General features: G+C 33.4%; 1 pseudogene; it reads left to right on the plus strand.

Annotated features, from left to right (window-relative positions):
* Nucleotides 1–2695: 2695 nt before the first annotated feature.
* Nucleotides 2696–2843, plus strand: LOC132682652 (U2 spliceosomal RNA; annotated as a pseudogene).
* Nucleotides 2844–20704: the final 17861 nt, after the last annotated feature.

Consider the following 20704-nt stretch of genomic DNA (forward strand, 5'->3'; position numbering starts at 1 on the left):
TCACAGTTCATGAGATTGAGCTCTGTGTCAGGTTCTCTTCTGACAGCATGGAGCCTGCTTGGAATTCTCTCTCTCCCTATCTCTCTGCCCCCTGTCCTGATTATGCACATACTCTGTCTCCAAATAAATAAGTGAACTTAATAAAAAAAAACACTCTACCCTTAAGTGGGGGTAAACTAACATTTGATCTCCTCTCAGGTGAGCTGGAAGATAATACTGCAGACAGACAGAATCCATGGGGCAACTGGTATCATTCCCACCTCAAATTGGGAAGTGGAGAATTGAGTAGCCATAATCCCAGTATTCTCCTAGTTTTGGGTCAGCTTGGATATACAGAACGGATATCAACTAACTGGAAATATTTCTGGAATAATAAATAATCTGGAACTTTCTACATTGATATTTAAACCAAACTAGAGAGATGCCATCACATGACTTCAGAAACCAAATATACCAGGGGCGCCTGGGTGGCTCAGTCGGTTAAGCATCCGACTTCAGCTCAGGTCATGATCTCAGGTTTGTGGGCTTGAGCCCTGCGTTGGGCTCCGTGCTGACAGCTCAGAGCCTGGAGTCTGCTTCGGATTCTGTGTGTTCCTCTCTCTCTGCCTCTCCCCGTCTCATGCTCTCTCTCTGTCTCTCAAAAATAAATAAATGTTAAAAAAAAAGTCTAATAAAAAAAAGAAAGAAAAAAAGAAAAAGAAACCAATTATGCCAGATAAGATTTAAATTGAGCTCAGGCTCTGGAATTCCCCACCAGTCACTGTGTAGTCTCATCTTAATAATTGCATTAATCTCTATTAATGGAGTCCAATATCATATGTGATTTAATATTTTGCTTCTCATTGGGTTAGGTATTATCTCTAGCAATTTCTGAGCTTCCAATTTCTACATTTCTGGTATAGATCTTTGCTCACTTCCTGGCACATTCCCATGGAACTACCCACTGACTTGCTGTGGACCTCTGCTTTTGGCAACATTTGAACACAATTTGTTGCCTGTGGATTTTTTTTTCCTGATCCTAGTTTCCTTTTTTAACTGTGGCTATGGTTCTTCTTAATATTCTGTATGACTACCTGCATGCTCCCACCAGAACTGGAATTCTTCTCAGGGAATTGGAGAAGATACTTTAAATTCCCTGAATATTATTTCTTATCTCTAAAATTAGGAAGCTCAAGCTTCATAAAATAGAATTTAAGATTCACTAGTAGATTCTAATAAGATTCAATAGTATAAGCAGTTCATCTAAATAATTTTTATTCATTTTACATTCTTCCTTTCCAGAGAATAGTTATTTTTTAATATATTTCTCCAAAGTTCACCATTGGAATAGATAATAAAAATTATACATACCTTAGTTTCAAAAAAGCATAAAGGTAACCATATTACCTTTGACCTTGTGAATAACAAAGATGAACATACATAAGCTGCTTCACAAGAAAAAAATTCAATGTAGATTCATTTATGCACTATAAAGAAATTTATGAGGGTATCTAATACAGATATATTTTGACAATGTTTGCAAATAATAGTATTTTGTCTTTGAAGAAAGATGTAATTACTTTAAGAAGTGTTGCATAGATCCTAAGCACTTTTTCAACGACGAACATGCTTGGATTGAAGAGTAAGATAAGATCAGATCAAATATTTTTTGTTCTGCTTTGACTCACACTTGTTTCTTCTCAAATTAAACCTAATTTTAGTTGGCAGGATCCTAGCTATTACTGTGTCATCTACTGTGACCATTTCCATCATGATTTGCAGAGGTCATTTGTATGATATTTGACTCTACTGATTCTAAAGTTATAAAATTCAACACCACATGGACACTTTACAGTCCACGATAAAAATGGAATTTGGGACTCCTGATGTGTGGCAAAGGGCAGCTAAAAAAAAAAAGGAAAGGAAAAGAAATATTCCATCCTAGGAAATAAATTTTTAAAGGGAGATAGCATTTTTGAATATATACTGGTAGGTAGAAGAGAATGGGATTAAGACTAAAAAGTAACAAAATGAAAGCACAGTAAAAACTAAAAGAAATATGGTGTAAAAATTGGTATAAAATAGTCCATCTGGAAATGAAATCCCCCCAACCCCCATTTCCTGAAGAGCTGTGAAAAGGGGTGTGAGGAAGGCGAATGGAATAAATCAGCAGGAGTCTACAGGTGACCTGCAGGGTCTTCAGGATGGGGTGGAATCCCAGTGGGTAGTGAGTGAATGGTATCACCAGCAAGGGCAGAATGTGTCATTGACAGCTTCAAAAGAAACCTGGAGGAAAATCACATGAATTGTGAATTTGTGTAGTGGCCTTATGTCATGTCTTTTGGCCACCCAGCACCTTTTGTACATACTTCCTGTGCTTGAGAATCTTCTTCTCTGATGAGCCCTGGATACCCAAGACAGAAACCAGAAAATGTACTTGCCCAGTTGTGATTGCCATTTTGGTGTGTCCCTAATTACCCAAACACTAGGCGCTGCTGAGAAGGTATTTTGTAGATGTAATTAAATTCCATAATTAGTTGACTTTAAGTAAGAGAGATTATCCTAGATAATTTGTATGGTCTGATTCAATAAGGTCTAAAAGCCAATCAGAGGCTTACTTGAAGAGGGAAATTCCACCTATGAACAGCTGTTTCATCTTGTACTCTAGAGTTTTAGCCTGTACCCTCTGACCATCCATCCTTTAGATTTTGGACTTAGCGCTTCTCGGCCTTTTGGCTAAGATCAAGTGTAGATTTTGGACTTTCCCTGTCAGCCATCACAATCTTGCAAGCCAATTTTTTGCAATATGTCTATATTTTTAAGATTTGGGGTAGTTTGTCATGCATCAATACTGCCCCCTTTTAAGAAAAGCGTTGCCTAACTTTCCTCATAGATTGACTATCTTAGGGCAGTCACTCAGGCTTCAAACAATTGAAGAGTATTCTCTCAAAAAGCACTCTGGATTTGGAAATGTATCTCAGGGTACAGTTGTAGAAAAGACAGATACTTTTATTGGGCTGCCCAGTTAAAAAAAAAATCTAAATAAGAAAAGGCATCCTCTTAGGATAATTGCTCACCTATTACTATCATTGAAAAATTAGAAATAATTATCCTCCACAAAAAATAGCACTCCAGATGAGGATAAATTCTTTAATAAGGAGTTTCAGAGAAGTCTCTTGTTCCTTTATAGCTGGTTTCTAAATCTGCCATTCTTGGGGTTTCTAGATCTGCCATTCTTAGCAATATAAACCTAACTCAGTATTTGGTGTCTCTTGTTGTACAGTAACTTTTAATCTAATTTTGGTGAAAGAATCATTTAAGAATGTAAAATCTTTTTCCTGATAAATACAAACGGCAACAGTGAATTTACAAATTCCCTGCTCATTTTGGAAAATATTTCCTACCTAATAATTGTACATTTAAACTTGAGTAATTCTAGTAGAATATAAGTTTTATATGTATAATGTATATAATGTATATATGTATATATATAATGTGTATAATGTATATATGTACACATATATATGTGTGTGTGTGTGTGTATTTCAAATAATCTTTTTCAAATAATCCATTGATGAATATTTAGGTTGTTTCTAAACCTTGGCTATTGTCAACAATGCTGCAAAGAACATAAATAAGCAGCTATGTCTTCAAGATCCCATTTGTCATTTCCCTTGGATATATACCCAGAGTGAGGTTCCCATATACTGTTTTCCATTGTGGCTGCACTGATTAAGATTCATACCAATAGTGCACAAGGGTTCCCACTTGTTAGTTTTTTTGCTTTTGTTTGTTGCCTTTGCTTTTGGTCTCAAACCTAAAAAAAAAAAAATCACTGCCAACACTAATAATATCAAGTAGTTTATGTTTAAACTCCTGATGTTTTCTGTCAGGTGTTTTATGGTTTCTAACTTCAAGTCTTTGATCTATTTTGAGTTGATTTTTGTATGTGGTATAAGACAAGAATCCAGTTTCATTCATTTATATGTAGTTATACAGTTTCCCTAACATTTAATAAAGAGACTATCATTTCCCCACTTTATATTCTTGGCTCTTTTGTCAAAAATTAATTGACCATATAGGAGTGGGTTTATTTTTGGGGTCTCTAGTCTGTTTCATTGATTTATGTGTCTGTTTTTATACTATACTGCTTTGATTACTATAGCTTGGTAATATAGCTTGAAATCAGAACTTTTATTGTCTCTAGCTTGTTTCTTCTTTCTGAAGATATTTTTGGCTTTTTGGGGTCATGTGTGGCTCCATACAAATTTTAGTATTATTTTTCTTCTGTGAAAAATGCCAATGGAATTTTGATAGGGATTCCATTAAATCTGTAGATGGCTTTGGGTAATATGGTTATTTTAACAATATTAATTTTCCAATCTATAAGCATGGAATATCTTTCCACTTATTTGTATCTTCTTCAACTTCTTTCATCAAAGTATCATAGTTTTCAGTGTACAGATCTTTCACCTCATTGATCAAATTTATTCCTAAGTATTTTTTTAATGTTTATTAATTTATTTTGAGAGACAGAGCAATAGAGAGTGAGCAGGGGAGGGGCTCGAATCAAAGAACCATGAGATCATGACCTGAGACAAAACAAAGTCAGAGGCCTAACCAACTAAGCCACTTTTCTTTGTTAGTGCATGGAAATGCAACTGATTTTTGTATATTGATTTTGTATTCTGCAACTTTACTGAACTCATGTCTTGGTTTTAATATTTGTATTTTTATTTAGTGGAGTCTTTAGTGTTTTCTATACATAATATGTCATCTGCAAATGGAGACAATTTTATTTCTTCCTTTCTGGTATGTGCATTTTTTTTCTTGCCTAATTTCTCTGGCTAGAACTTCCAGTAACATGTTCAATAAAAGTGGTGAAAAGGGACAGCATTGTCTTCTTCTTGATCTTACAGGAAAAGCTTCTAGCTTTTTACACCTGAGTATGTTGTTAGGTGTGACCTTGTCATATATGGTCTTTATTATGTTGAGCTTACTTCTAGCTATAGTCAGTTTTTGAGAGTTTTTATCATGAAAAAAATGTTGAAATTCTCAAATGCTTTTTCTGCATCTATTGAGATAAACAGAGGCTGGTAGAATTGTGAAGAGAATAATAAAAAGAACTTAAATTGTCTATAAGAGATTGTTTGTAGAAATATCAATCTTAATGTCTCTGCTACTGAGTACTCAGGAAGTTGGAAGCATGGTAAATAAAGTCTAAATCACCTTGCCAAATATCTATATAACTATGAACAGATTGTTAGTGAACTGTGGAGGTTAAAGGTGTTATTGTGAAAAACACAGAAGGAAATGAGAGACATATTATTGGAAACTGAGGGGAAAAGGATCCTCATGGTGGCAGAAAGGTTGGCAGAACTGTGCCTTTAGTTATGGGGAAAGCAGAACCTGTAAGTGTTGAACCTGAGTATTTAGTTGAAGAAATTCCCAAACAATGTGTTGAAAATATGAGCTGGTTCTTCTTGCTTTTTATAATAAAATTTGAGATTAACGGATAATCTTAAGAACTTGTAAACAAAAAGGAACTAGTACTGTTATTTGGAGGGTCTCAGCCTAGCTTTATTACAATGGTTGCTAAGATTAAGAGACTTACTATCCGGAAGAAGAAGGAAAAATGAATGTATGGCTGGTCATTGAAAAGATTAAGTATGTGACTAATACAGCCCATCAGTCATCATAGTGAATCAAAATTATAGGTGAAAGGATCTTGGAATGGCCTCTGGAGGAGACTCTTGCCTAACAGCATGTATACATTTGTGCATACATGGATGCAGGAACACATACATCCACATATTCATATGTAGCATTATGTTATACATGAAACATAACATACTAGAGAGAATCACAAGGCTCTTAAGAATATTGTATGAAAAACACAGCTATATTTCATTAAAAGGAGCTAAAAGAGGACAAAATAAAAGAAGGATGTTGGACTCCCTGAATTCTACATGCAAGAAACTGGCTAAATAAAACTATTCAGCTGCAAGCACATTGTACCACTGATTAACTAGGAAGAATGATTCAGAGGATAGAGTTAAGAATCAAAGAGGATTATTTCCAGGCTTTGAAACTAGATGAATTTGCCTAACTGGATTTTGAAATAGTTTTGAACTGGTAATTCCATTTGCCTTTCATTTTCTCCCATTTCAAACAGGAATGTCTTTGTTATCCTATGCCTATCCCACCACTGCCTTGGAATATGGTAAATGTATATTTTACATGAGAAGGACATGAAGTTTGGTGACCAAAGGGTGAACTGTGGTAAGCAGAACAATGACTGCCCAAAGATATAAAAATTCTAATCCTCGGAACTGTGAAAACGTCTGATTACACGACAAACGGTAATTAAGGTTGCGGAAGGAATGCAAATTGCAAATCAGCTGACCTTGAAATACTGATAATAGCCTGGATTATACATTTGGACCTAGTGTAATCACAAGGTTCTTTTAAAGTGGAAGAAGAAATTGGAAAAAGAATGAGAGAGATGGAAATATTAGGAGGATTTCAGGCCCAACTTGCTTGTTTTGAAGATGGAGAAAGAGGATAACAAGTCAAAAAATGAGTATGGTCCCTAGAAGCTGGAAGGACAAGGAGATAGATTCTCTCTTAAAACATACAAAAAGAATGGAGCTCTACAAACACCTTAATTTAATTTTTTTTAATATTTATTTATTTTTGAAAGAGAGAACATGAGTGGGGTAGGGGCAGAAAGAGAGGGAGAGAGAGAATCCCAATCAGGCTTCATGCTGTCAGCACAGAGCCTGATATGGGGCTCAATCTCACGTGTAGTCATGACCTGAGCCAAAATCAAGAGTCAGCCACTTAACCAACTAATCTATCTAGGTGTCCCCACAAACACCTTAATTTTGGAAAAGAATGACCCTTTTGGACATCTTACCTCCATGACTATAAGATAACAAATTTCGTTAAGCCATTTAAATTTGTGCTTTCTTTTATTTGGTTTGGTTTTGTTTTTACAGCAGCCATAGAAAATCAGCATATACAGCACTGCAGCTAGGGGTCAGACACATGGTGTATGTAGCCTCCAGCATACAGATTAGCTTCCTTTACACTTCAGTTTGAAGGTAAGCAAGGTGAGGGGGTGGGAAGTATTCAGAACCCACCTGTGGTAAGGTTAGAAGGCAGGCTTTGGTCTTTAGAAACAGGAGCGATTGAAGGCTATGGTGTCAAGCCCAGCTCCCATGTTTGGAGGCAGTGTCTATGCCCAGTTGTGGGTCATTGTGGTCTTCATGGAACAGTCTCCTGGTGCGATTTGGGCATTGAATCTGGCTGTGGAGCGCTGAAAGCCCAAAAGCTCAACTTGCTATCTCCCTAGAGATTCCTTGACCTATTTAATATCCTTTAAAAATCATTTTTTGAACTAGCTAGTGTGCTGTTTTTATCCAATTAAGAATTCTGACATACACAATTTATCAAGGCAGAAGCTTCATTGGATTTTTGAGAAAGAAACTATATTTTAGGATTAATGTGGAAATAAATGCTAAAGAATTGGAGAAACAGGGTAGAGAGCACTTTGTTTAATAATCTGTGCCCTTCTGTTATTAACTCCTGAGACATGGAGAGTGCCAAATCAGTGTTGCAGTGAATGAACTAGGACCTTTATTTCCTCTCTGGGCAAATGAAATGCTAATTATCTTGGTGTTTTAAATTCAAGCAGCTTATTTTTTCATTCACATGTGGGAATTTAGGCAAGTATAATGTCATGTAGGGAATCCTCTATATTTTATAAAAGAGGAAACATACTAATGTCTCCTTTCCAAGAATAGACAACAGAAATCTTTCTGATTATGAAACTCTACAGAAGTATCTGGTTTTACCCATAAATTTATTCACTTATTAAATTACTTATTTTTGCAGCTGATATTTATTGGAAATCTACTGCCTACTTGACTATGATGGTATAGACTAGTAGTAAGGAATGGCCTCTGCCTTCTAAGAAGTCTACACTGAGAGGAAAAGGCAGGCATAATGAAAATAGTATGGAATACATGATAATATATAGTATTGAAGGGGCACAGGAGAATGTTTGGTTAAATCTAACTCCAAGATATGGATGGAAATTCTTTAAAACAAAGATGATATTCAGTCTTAGCTTTACTGGATAGAGAAGACAAGAGGAGGAAATCAGAATAGGATGCATTTCTAAAAGAGAAGTTGCCACGTGCAAAGCAGGAGAGATAATGGTGAGGTATAATATATTCACAAATGATGAACAGGCCTACATGGATGAAGAGAAGGATATGCATTTATCTGTATGTATATGAATGTGTGTGTCCCTGTGTATGTGTATTGTGGGTTGAGTTTATGAAAACATTACACAGGTCTGTTAAAATAAGATTGTCAAAGAACTTGTATCTCATGCAGTGGCGTTTAGATTTGAAAACATTTTATCATAGGAGTAAAGGGATAACAATTGTGTCTGCTGGCAATGTGGAGAATATAGTGAAGAGGAGAAAGAATGAAGGCAGGCAAGTAACTAAATAAAGCATTAGCTCTAGTTAGAAATAAGTAACTAAATCTAGACAGTGGCATATAAAGAATATGTTAAATTTCTAGGCCTTGAACAATTAGATGGGGAAAGGTGATTAGGAAATGAATTGTGGTAATTTCTTATTGGAAGACAGTGCATTTAACTGAGGGAACTTCATGTGTGTTTTCATTAACACTCAAATAAAATAACACAATTTCTCTGTCCTGTTTGCATGGAGTAAGTCGAGGATTCTCTTGAAAAATTCTGAGCATTCTGAAGGAGTGTTTTCATGTACTGTGTGTCATTTTTTACCTCTCATAGTGATGTGAATTCTGGTTTCTCTTTAATCACCATTGGCCACATCATTACTATCTCTCCACACTGATCCACAATTTGGATTCATTCTATCCCTCACTATTATTTAGTAAAATTCAATCAAAGCAGACCCTAATCTGATGTTTCTAATAAATAACTGAAAACACTTATATACCGTAATCATTATTCAGAACAAAATCCTCAATGCTTCCAAAATCTGCCATTATGAATATTTCCTACCCAGAACTATATCTTATTTCCCATCTGAATGGACCCCATCCTTAGTTGTGTCCCTGCGTGATTTTTTTCAGAGAAATAAAATATTCCTGTAAAATTTAAACCTTCTTGCAGATGTATTTCTAAAACTGAAGCAGATATTATAAAAGATAATCCCAGTGTAAAGTATTTGCATTTCATCAATTTCCAGGCCACCAAAAGGCAAGAATGATGAGGTATAACTTGATTTCCATCTATGAAAAAGTAAGAGCTTTCACTGAGTTTAATATTCTTACAACAAAGAAAGGGTAAGACAAATACAGATTACTGATTCCATTTCTGGAGACTGAGAAAATGTTTCTTAACATTTTAAAAACAGACATTTTGTTTCTCTTGAAACTCAGAATTCAGAAATATTGAAATCTAGTATATACATTCTCCCCACTAACTAGGAAAAGGAAAAGAAAATAAGAAGTAGGTAAATAATGGAGATGCTGTTTCATCCCTTGTCTGATGGGCCACCAGGTGTAGATAACCAACTAGTTAAAAATATAAGTGAAGAGATTAGTAAAGGAAAGATATATATTTGGTAATTACTAATAATATACACAGCATTAGAAGGTGTGGATCCAGACAAACTCATCAAGTTAAAGGCAGATTTAGTGTGAAATTAAAAACAAACAAACAGACATGAACTTAAGAAAACTCTGAAATTTAAGAGGATCCAGTTAAAAACGAAAACAAAAACTAGACAATTAAAGTGGCTTAGAATGAGCATACAGACCATTGCAAGAGAAAACAGCGGAGTAGATTCATGTAGGAGATATTTTGGGAAGCAATTCATAATACAAGTACTCTAGAAAATTTTACTAGGATAGGCCCAGGAGTAGTGTAATTATGTTTGATAATTAATAGCCATCAATGGTCTTAGAATGCCATGTGGAATGGACAATGATGGAAAAGATAAGATCAAATGAGAACATTTAGATAACCAGGAAATATGAACCAGAAAGGAGGGATTTAGAGTGATAATCCCATTAAGATATTCTAATGAAGGGATGCTGATCAGTCTTTGAGCCACATCTTAGCTGAAATTTCATCTAGAACTGATCGCTTCAAATTCTTGCGTTTAATAAACATGAATGATTCTTTATTTGGAGGTTTTAATAAGTAAAAAAAGAAGATGAAGGAGGAGGAGGAAGGAAAAATATTAACTGAGAAAAATAGTTCCATCAAGTAGAATCAATTTGAGAAAAAAAATGAGAACATATCATCTAATACATAGGTAGTATGCATATTCACAAGCCTTATGCAGAGTTCTACTAATCCTATCTCTACATTAAGATAAATGTTTTAGCAGGAATGCTCTATCCTGGGCAATGTTTTATAGATGGCTCTTAGCGCTAATTGCAGAAGATTCTTAGCCTTTCTGTGTACAACTAACTCTTCCAAGTTCTTGAGTTGAAGGTTAGGCAAATAATCAGTTATAGATCATAATTTTAACAAACCTAATCTGCTGGTGCTCAAATATATATAAATAAAAGCATTTGATAGGTATTTTTATGATAAACTTCCTATATTATTGTTCCATTAGAAACAATTAGATTATTTCTATGTATGGAACTGATATGTTTTGCTTTACTATGATGTTAGAAGAACTAAATACAAATTTTAATTTTTTGAAAATAATTTTAAGGAGATGTGATCAATATATTGGTATGCTTTCTTCACAGTGTACAGATAAGTGAAGTTCTGCTAGCCCTTTTTGGTACTATTAAACTTACTTAGATTTTATAGTTAATTAATCTTTGCTTGTATTTATGGATGACTATAGTTGTGGTTGGGAAATTGAACTATACAAAACAATTTAATTTAATTTAATTACATATTTCTTTTAAAAATTTAGTATGAGGCTGACTTGAACTTGGTTGGAGGTTCAGAATAATGAGGCAAATGTAGAGAGAAAAATTCAAAATACATGAAAAAGAGCTTTTTTCAAGATGGAGGCAAGTAGATTAAGAGAGGTCAACATTAAAAAGTATTTCTACTTTGAACACAGATTCAACAAGGGATAGGAAAATGGACTTATCTAAGAATGCACCAATACTTCATTCATTTTCTGATTTTACAAAGATAAGGGGGGGAAAAATACCAAAATGAAATCTTGCACGCTTTAGTCCTGTTACTTCCTAGGAAGCGAGGCACCATGATCTCTCCATTTCTCCCCAATTCCAAAATTTTTGTGGTTAATATTAACATTAATGTGATTAAATATTTCCTCTTTCTTTGGTGGATAATACTAAGAAAGTGGTAGTTTGTGTGTTGGGATAATATAAGTTATATTTTTATGAAAAGCCAGTGTCTTCTCAATTTCTTTCATTTGCAAGAAGTTTTAAACACCAGGAATGACCCAACTGCTAAAGAAAAAAGAAAAAATCAAGGCGTGTCAGGGCAGCTCAGTTGGTTAAGTGTCTGACTTCAGCTCCAGTCATGATCTCACAGTTTGTGAGTTCAAGCCCCGCGTGGGGCTATGTGCTGACAGCTCAGAGCCTGGAGCCTGCTTCTGACTCTGTATCTCCCTCTCTCTCTCTCTGCCCTCCCCATCCACCGCCCCCCACTCACACTCTGTCTCTGTCTCTCAAAAGTAAATACACATCAAAAAATTTTTTAAAAATCAATGTTATTTAAGTTTAGCCTCTTAATTACATTTCTGTAAGTACTTTAAAGTACTTGGTTTGAGGGGCGCCTGGGTGGCGCAGTCGGTTAAGCGTCCGACTTCAGCCAGGTCATGATCTCGCGGTGCGTGAGTTCGAGCCCCGCGTCAGGCTCTGGGCTGATGGCTCGGAGCCTGGAGCCTGTTTCCGATTCTGTGTTTCCCTCTCTCTCTGCCCCTCCCCCGTTCATGCTCTGTCTCTCTCTGTCCCAAAAATAAATAAAAAACGTTGAAAAAAAAAAATTTAAAGTACTTGGTTTGAATATGAAAGACAAATATCATAATTTAAAAAATTATTAATGGTATATGACCCTTTCTGTGGATGAAAACCAGATCCATTAACGACCTTTTATCATTCAAGAAAATGTTTCCTTTTCTTGAAGTTCTCCTTAATCAGTCTGAAATTTGTTATGAGTAAAATCTCCAAAAGCTGACCATGTGAAAAAACCACTTGAAGAGCTCCTTGGCAAATCAGTACAAAAGCTCAAAATCATCACTTAGCATTCAGGACATCAATTTATTGTCCAAATTTTTTTGTGACTTCACCACCAGGTAAATTCTATGTTCCAAAATAACTTTTTTTTTTCTTGGTAATCCTATGTACTTTTCCCTTTCCTACATCTCTGTTGCTATGCTTAAGAAACAACAACAAAAACAACAACAGCAAAACAATTTCAAATTTAAATTTTTTATCAAATCTGAATTTAAAAAAAAATCAATTTTTTATATTCTTAGGGAGTTTTTATTTATGAATAATATTCTGTTTTTACTATATATTATTAAAAACTTCTTATTGTTTTTATTGACCATAGATTCTATCTCTATTTCTCTATCACACAGCATAACTCAGTGTTTCATGATGACCATTCAACAAATATCTGTTGAATAGATTTCAAAAGACTTCATTTGGAAGAGGATATTTCAAAACTACTAAAATATTTTAAAACCAGTTATAAAATATCAGTACAAATCTATTGTGTATAATATATATCATATTTATAATATAGATATTTATAAACTTTTATAATAATTCATTTTATTTTTACCTCAGGGAAATATAGCTCATAGTTTAATGTTGGGTGACCTGAATTAGTAAGTAATAAAGAAATAAATAACCAGGAAAACAATAATCATTTATTTCAGGTGGTGTGTTTTCCTGAGTCCATGGCCAAGGGCCATATCTAAATATGGCTGTAAGATTGGAATATAACAAAAAATTGTTGTTCAAGCAACCTCCAAGCAACTGAACGTTCCAACATATATTAAATCTATTCTGCCTTATTATTAATCATATGATATTGAGTCAGAAATGATAGTTTAAATTTGTTTTTTAAGGCTTCCTATTCATATCAATATCTATATGTAGATGTTAAAAATGTAATGAGGACTATTGCAATGTTTAATATTTAATTTGCTGATGAGTTGCATTAAGCACATAAAATCACATTGCATTATACTGTTCTAGAGCATACCATATACCTGTCAGAAGTATATGGAGGCTATCTATTTCAAAGTATGCATGTATGTATATATAAGTACATATATATTTAAAGTATGGGATGATTTTCTCTTAGGCAAAACACATACATATTACTAGATTTATTGGTTCATGAGAAGTTTAAAAAATATATATTAATGATTTGTGATCATCGTAAGTCTTAAGAATGCAACTAAAATATTTATAATACCTTATTCCACAGAAAGCATAAATGACCAGGACTGATAACCCTAAGCAATATATTAACAAAAAGTAAGTATCCTGTATTTAAAAAAATGACCTGATTTACTCATTATCTACTTGATATATACATTACATTCCATGTGTTCTGTAATAATCAGGCAATTTGTAAACTGAAGAAGCAGAAGTTGATTGCAATTTTCCATATTTCAAAAAGAAAAAAAGTGGGGGTACGGAATCACCAGCAGAAATGTTATTAGAAATTAGCATTGTTATCATGATCTTATGAACACAAAGAGAATAATTTTTTTAATAGCTAGATCCTTAGAACATCTAAATGAAAATAGAGGACTTGTCATTTTGACAAGGAAAACTTTTTGTCAGAAATAGGTTACTGACAGAAGACTTCTTCCCTGGAGAGCCCTAAGAATAAGGCAGACATTTATCTGAGAGGATCTCATTTTCCCAAGGCAAACAGGCAGGAATCAGATGATTTCTTAATATTCCTTTCAGGGCCTCATTTTCTCTTTTGTAAGGAAAGACAGGATCTGATGGGGAGATAACAAATGAAAAGATACCTTTAAACTACATCCTTAGAGGCACATGGAAATGTTTAAATAGTCAGAAACTATATCTATAAGGCCCTATAAAAGTGGAAATGCAATGTATATACAATGAGTTTAAAAGTTGCATTCCCTTAAGTCAACTTTGTCAACATGTTCAAATTAATATGTTTTGAAAGTAATTTAACATGTAACTAGCAAAGTCATAGAATTGCTTTTAAAAAGTCCTTCTATGTATGGAACCTATGCAAAGTATCTTTCAATGGAGAGATTTTATTCTGAGACCACATAAATAAACTATGTTGTAATTACCCAAGGATACAGTATAGAGAAATCTATCAATATTTTGGTGGCAAATGGCATATATAGCAAACAGAATGAATGTCAGAGAAAATCTGATTCACTAAGAAAAGAATTATGAGTCCAAGAGAAAGAATCAAAATTTAAAGTCTTTGTAACTGAAGAGTTAAGAGATTAAGATAATTTGGAAAGAACGGATATTAATCTGGAAAAGTAATTTATTACTATTTATAGCAAAATGATGTAGAGTAAATGTATAATATGTAGACTCCATTATTATATATATATATATATATATATATATATATATATATATATGCATAGTTTCCTTTCTCTGTAAGTACATATGTAGATATTCAAATATTTTTGGACTATTGATAAATATTTTGGACTATTGATAAAAGGTCACCTCATGTCTTTTCTTAAAATGTTTTATTTATTTTTGAGAGACACAGAGAGAGAGAGAGTGAGAGAGAGAGCAAATGGGAGAGGGGTAGAGACACAAAATCTGAAGCAGGCTCCAGGCTCTGAGCTGTCAGCATACAGCCCGACATGGGGCTCAAACTCAGGAACGGTGAGATCATGACCTAAGCCAAAGTCAAGCATCTGAGCCACCCAGGCACCCAGGCCACATCATGTCTTAATTCTTTTTCCTAATTCTGTTCTATTTTAAAGACAAGAGTTAGTGGTTAAAAAAAGTCAACTATAAATGTTTAATTGGGTAATTCTGATACTAATCTGTTGAAACATGAGAAAGTAATTCCCTGTGGAATTAAAAAAATACTCCTAAATCTAATTATATTGATTTCAGTTTTTTTCTTATCTCTCTAAATGCAGCATACCCTCCTTTTGACTACAGAAATCTTTGGTGGCATTGCATGCCTTACAAATGCAGCATTATTAAGAATTTAATTTCAGTTGGGAAACAATTCATAGACCTGTTAGGAAAATATAATTATATCTAACCATTCACAGAGAAGTTTATGAATGATATTTGTTTCAGAATCCATGTTCTATTATAAAGGAATAGTTTGCATTTTATCATTCAAAAATGAGCAAAGATTGCAATAACATTACTAAATCCATAATTGGTATTCAGGAAAAGACATGCAGAGGACATTCGCTACAAGGTCAGTTAAGTCAAAGAGAAGCATATTATAGAAAAGTAAAATGTATTAAAGGATTGACATGTCTTAGTAATGAGGAATGATTTCATTAATCTCTCCATTACAGTAAGCAGAAAGTTCAATCACATATTCTACATGAATTGTTTTGGGATTTTGTAGAAAATATTATCCTTTTTCTCCCCCTCACTTTATTTATGAGTTTAATTTTCAAAGCCATCTGGGGGGAAGAATAAAAATATCTTTCCACTTATTTGTTCATAGGAAAAATGGTTAATGCAAGATTATTTCTATCTCTCTGGACTGAAGGTATCATAGTCCTAGGATATGGATTCCACTATTATTTAAGCATAAGGCCAAAATCTGCTTCACTGAAGTCTCTAGAAGGGAATATGTCATTACTAGAAGCCCAGTGATTAAGCCACTGTGCCAAGGTAAATATGTTCTTATCAAGAATTAATATGATTTTCAGTTATTAAAATGTGACATATACTTACAGGAAAAAAAAGGCTATCAGTAATTATGTCAACAGTTATTTTCAAAGGATTTAGATAAACCAAAAAAGACCCATTTGAGATAAGGATATTAATTGCAAAAAACATAAAAATAATTTACTCATCACCCTTAAAAGATCCTTGATGAGGAGAACTTACGAGATAGAACAATATAGAAACTATAGGTTTAGGAGGAACAAATGACCATGGCATAACGTACGGGCTGGAGTATGTGATTAATTTATATTCAGCTTATCTAATAGAGTATGATAACTTCAAAATAATGACTGTTATTCACTGTGATTCCATTTCTACAATGCCAAAAGATGATATAAATGAGTACAACATCACATAACATTTTAAATATGAATACTAAGTTACTTCCTTATTTTGAAATCTCTACCTATGTATCTATAAATAGTTTTAGTGATCAATATTTTTATCAAAATATATCTTTGGAACGTCTATCTAGGTACTTTGGCCATCTCCACATTGTAAAATTTGACAGTATTACAAGATGTTGTAGAGAATAAAATGTTCTTACTGTTGTACTAGAGGGACTCCATAAACTAATCATAGTTCAATTTTCTCTTTCCTTCTTCCTTCTTTTTCACTGAACTCAATGTTTTAAACAAACTTACTTACGCTATAGATCACTATCATATTATGTTTTCCTTGTTCAACTTTGCTTATATTGTTTCTTCATAATTACATGTGTATTTGCCTTACTTCCATATATTCTAAACAAATGCCAAACAGTTTTCAAAATCATGCCCATATGTCAACTCCTTACTTTCTTTAATTTTTACTGGTGAGTATCCTTTCACCAGATACATACATAGAAAGAAAATGTCAGCAGGACAAGAAAGATGTCGTTAGTTCATCCCAACTCATTTAACGGCAGGAAGCCTCAGAATATATCATGTAGCTGGTCCAATTTTTTCAGCAACATTTTTCAAAGAGACTTTCTCCTATTATTTATTCTTGCTTCCTTTTTTGTAGATTAATTAACCATATACTCATGGGTTTATTTCTGGGCTTTCTATTCTGTGCCATTCATCTTTATGTTTAATTTTAAGCCAGTACCATACTGATTACCATAATTTGTAAAAAAAAGAAAAATTAAACTGGACCACTTTCTTTTATCATACACAAAAATAAAATTCAGAATGGATTGAAAACCTAATGTACGACCTGAAACCATAAAACTTAAAAGGAAAACAAACAAACAAACATAGGCAGTAGACCCTCAGACTGGCCTTAGCAGTATTTTTCTGGATCTGTCTCCTCAGGCAAGGAAGACAAAAGTGAAAATAAACTATTGGGACTACATAAAAATAAAAAGCTTTTGCAGAGAGAAGGAAATTGTCAACAAAATTAAAAGGCAAGCTACTGAATGCGAGAAGATATTTGCAAATGATATATTTGATAAGTTAATAACCAAAATACATAAAGAACTCATACGCTCAAAAACAAACAATAAATAATCCAGTTAAAAATGGGCAGAAGGTCTTAATATACATTTCTCCTAAGAAGTCATACAGATGGCCAACAGATACATGAAACAGTGCTCAACAATACTAGCCATCAGGAAACTGAAGCCACAATGAGTTATCACCTCAAATCGGTCAGAATGGCTCATCAAAAAGACAGAAAATAATAATAGTAGGCAAGGATGTGGAGAAAAGGGAACCCTAGTGCAGTGTTGGTGGGAATATAAGTTGAAATATGGCATGGAGGTTCCTCAAGAACTATCATGTCATCCCCCCATTCCACTGAGGTTATTTATAGAAAGAAAATGAAAGTACTAACTCAAAAAGACATCTGCACCCCCCCATGTTCATGGCAGCATTATTTACAATAACCAATATTTGGAAGTAACCAAACCAAAGTGTCCATAATAGATTAATGAATAAAGATATATATATATATATATATATATATATATATATATATATCTTATATATCTTATATCTTATATATATAAGATATATATATATCTTATATATATAAGATATATGTAAGATATATATATGTGTGTGTATATATATATACACATATATATGTGTGTGTATATATATATACACATATATATGTGTGTGTGTGTGTGTATCATATATATATATATATATATATATATATATATATGATACACACACACACACACAATGGAGTATTAATCAACCATAAAAAGCATTTTTACCATTCATGACAATATGGATGGACCTAGAGGATATTATGTTAAGTGAAATAAATCAGAAAGAAAGGCAAATACCATATAATTTCACTTATATGTATCATCTAAAAACAAACAAACAGAAACAAAAAACAGAAAAGGACTCAAATACAGAGAAGAAACTGGTGGTTACCAGAGGGTTAAGTGAGTGGGGGAATGGGTAAATAGGTAAAGATTAAGAGATACAAACTTCGAGTTATATAAAGAAGTTATGGGGACAGCATAGGGAATATAGTCAACAATATCGTAATAATTTTGTGTGGTGATAGATGGTAGCCACACTTACCATGGTGAGCATTTCATAATGTATGTAAGTGTCAAATCACTATGTTGTATACCTGATCCAGAGATCAGCAATGTAGCATCGTATGTCAATTATCCTCCAATAACAATAAATAAATACAAAAATAATGACTTAGTGAATTAGTTAATTTTTAAAAAGGTATAATTTAATTCATTAAATTCACCAAAGTCCAAGATTTGGCTTTGTAGGTTCAGAAACACAAACTCGCAAGTATTTCAGAGTTAATTAGATTCAGGCATGTCATGTCATACTAACAAAGCTTATAAAAATGGTTAGAAAAGTCAGGGTTTCAGTTTGATTTACTATGTGAAATGCAGTTTTAGAGTAGACTGAATACTTATATGTGAATTTGAACATACTCCACCACTGTTGTAATGGCAACTGAAGGCAACGCTCTGAAGGATGCTTAGTAAGCAAGTAATCAAAGTAAAGAAAATTGTATTAGTTGAAAAGTCTGACAGTAGCACTTTCTAAAATACTACAACAGTCATTATAATAAGAGATATATGTGTCAGGCTAATTGAGTACTCACCAGCCTGACTGGGTAGTCTGCCGTTAAAGGACTTAGATGGGTCTACCACTGTTCCTCTCTAAGGCTCTCCTTCTTTGTTTCTCTGGATAACAATCTCCTTTTTAATGTCTACTTATTTTTTTCAGAAAAAGAGAGAAAGAGAGAGAGTGAACATGAGTGGGGGAGGGGCAGAGAGGGAGACACAGAATCTGAAGTAGGCTCCATGCTCTAATACTGGTCTCTAATTCATGAACCTTGAGATCATGATCTGAGCCAAAGTCAGATGCATACCAATTGAGACACTCAGGCACCCCAACCATCTCCTTTTTAAATGAATATATTATTTCATTAGAGGGTTTAAAACAGTTTCTCTCAACCTTTCTCTATAAATTACTAGAATGCAGGAGAATAATGAGTAGATCTCTGAGTTCTTCCCCAAACCTGCTTAACCAGACTCTTTGATTATTGGGCTTCAAAACTGCTGTTTAAGTAAACAACCCCAAAACACTCTTAATTCTTACTGAAGACTGGAAAATATAAGGCTTACAAAATTACTTGTTGGCTTTGTACATTTTTATGTATATATCTTGTATCTCCCCAAATCATAGGCTCAATGAATGTAGGAAGAACTATCTTACATCTTCCCATTTCTGATTACTAAAAAAAAAAAAAAAAATTATGGACTTATGATTTGTTTATCAAATGTCTACTGACTCGAAATACACTGAACCTTAAATCTATTGAATACTAATTGTAAGCTATTTTCAAAAATTTTCAAAGTGCCTTTCTTTGGATCTAAATGTGCATGAAAATAAATGAAGTTACTTTTAATTTAAACTGATCTGATTAAAAAAAAAGTCATAAAACAAAACAAACAAAATCTAACCCAACTACAGCAAGAAAAGACTAGGAAAAATATCCAATATTGTATTATATCTTATTATATTCTCAATTTTAATGTTTTATATGTGTTCTTTTTGCACCTTTATTTTCTCTGGTTATATATGGTCAAAGAATTTTAGCTGTCTTTTACTAAATTCTCCTTTCATCTTGTTTTCTACACCCCAATTTACTGTCAAATTCTGTACAACCATAAACATAATACTTGTCATTTGTAGAGCAGTACAGACAATTAAATTATTATATAATTTATGTATAATTTATTACATAATAAACATAAAGTTTAAAGTCACTGGGGAAATTTATAACTATACATTGGCAGAAGCTTAAAAAAGCTAGATTCTAACTGGAGGAGAATATGAATATTTATTTATTGAATTAGGGATGTTGATTTTAATCACTTTTAAAAATTATTTGTATGCTTATCAAATTGATTTTATTTACCTGCTTATTACTTACTTATTTTTTCCCTTTCAAGGTAAAAGTATACTAAAACAAACACATGCACACACACAAACACACACACACACACACACACACACGATCAAACAAACATGTAGTGAAAAAGAAAATTCAGTTGTTCTGCCTCTATCTTGTCCTGCCTCCAGAATCAGGCATCTAAAACATAAAAACATTTTTAACCTGTTGCTTTTACAGGATTTCCTTTACATTTTTTAAACTTTATGCTATGTTGGACACCTGGGTGGCTCAGTCAGTTGGGCATCTGACTTCAGCTCAGGTCATGATCTCACAGCTAGTGAGGTCAAGCACCTGAGCCTGCTTCTGATTCTGTGTCTCCCTCTCTGTCCCTCCCCCACTCACACAGTATTTCTCTCTCTCTTTGAAAAATAAATAAACA

The sequence above is a fragment of the Panthera onca genome, chromosome A1 (genome assembly GCF_046562875.1).
Source record: "Panthera onca isolate mPanOnc1 chromosome A1, mPanOnc1 haplotype 2, whole genome shotgun sequence".
Lineage (NCBI taxonomy): Eukaryota > Metazoa > Chordata > Mammalia > Carnivora > Felidae > Panthera > Panthera onca.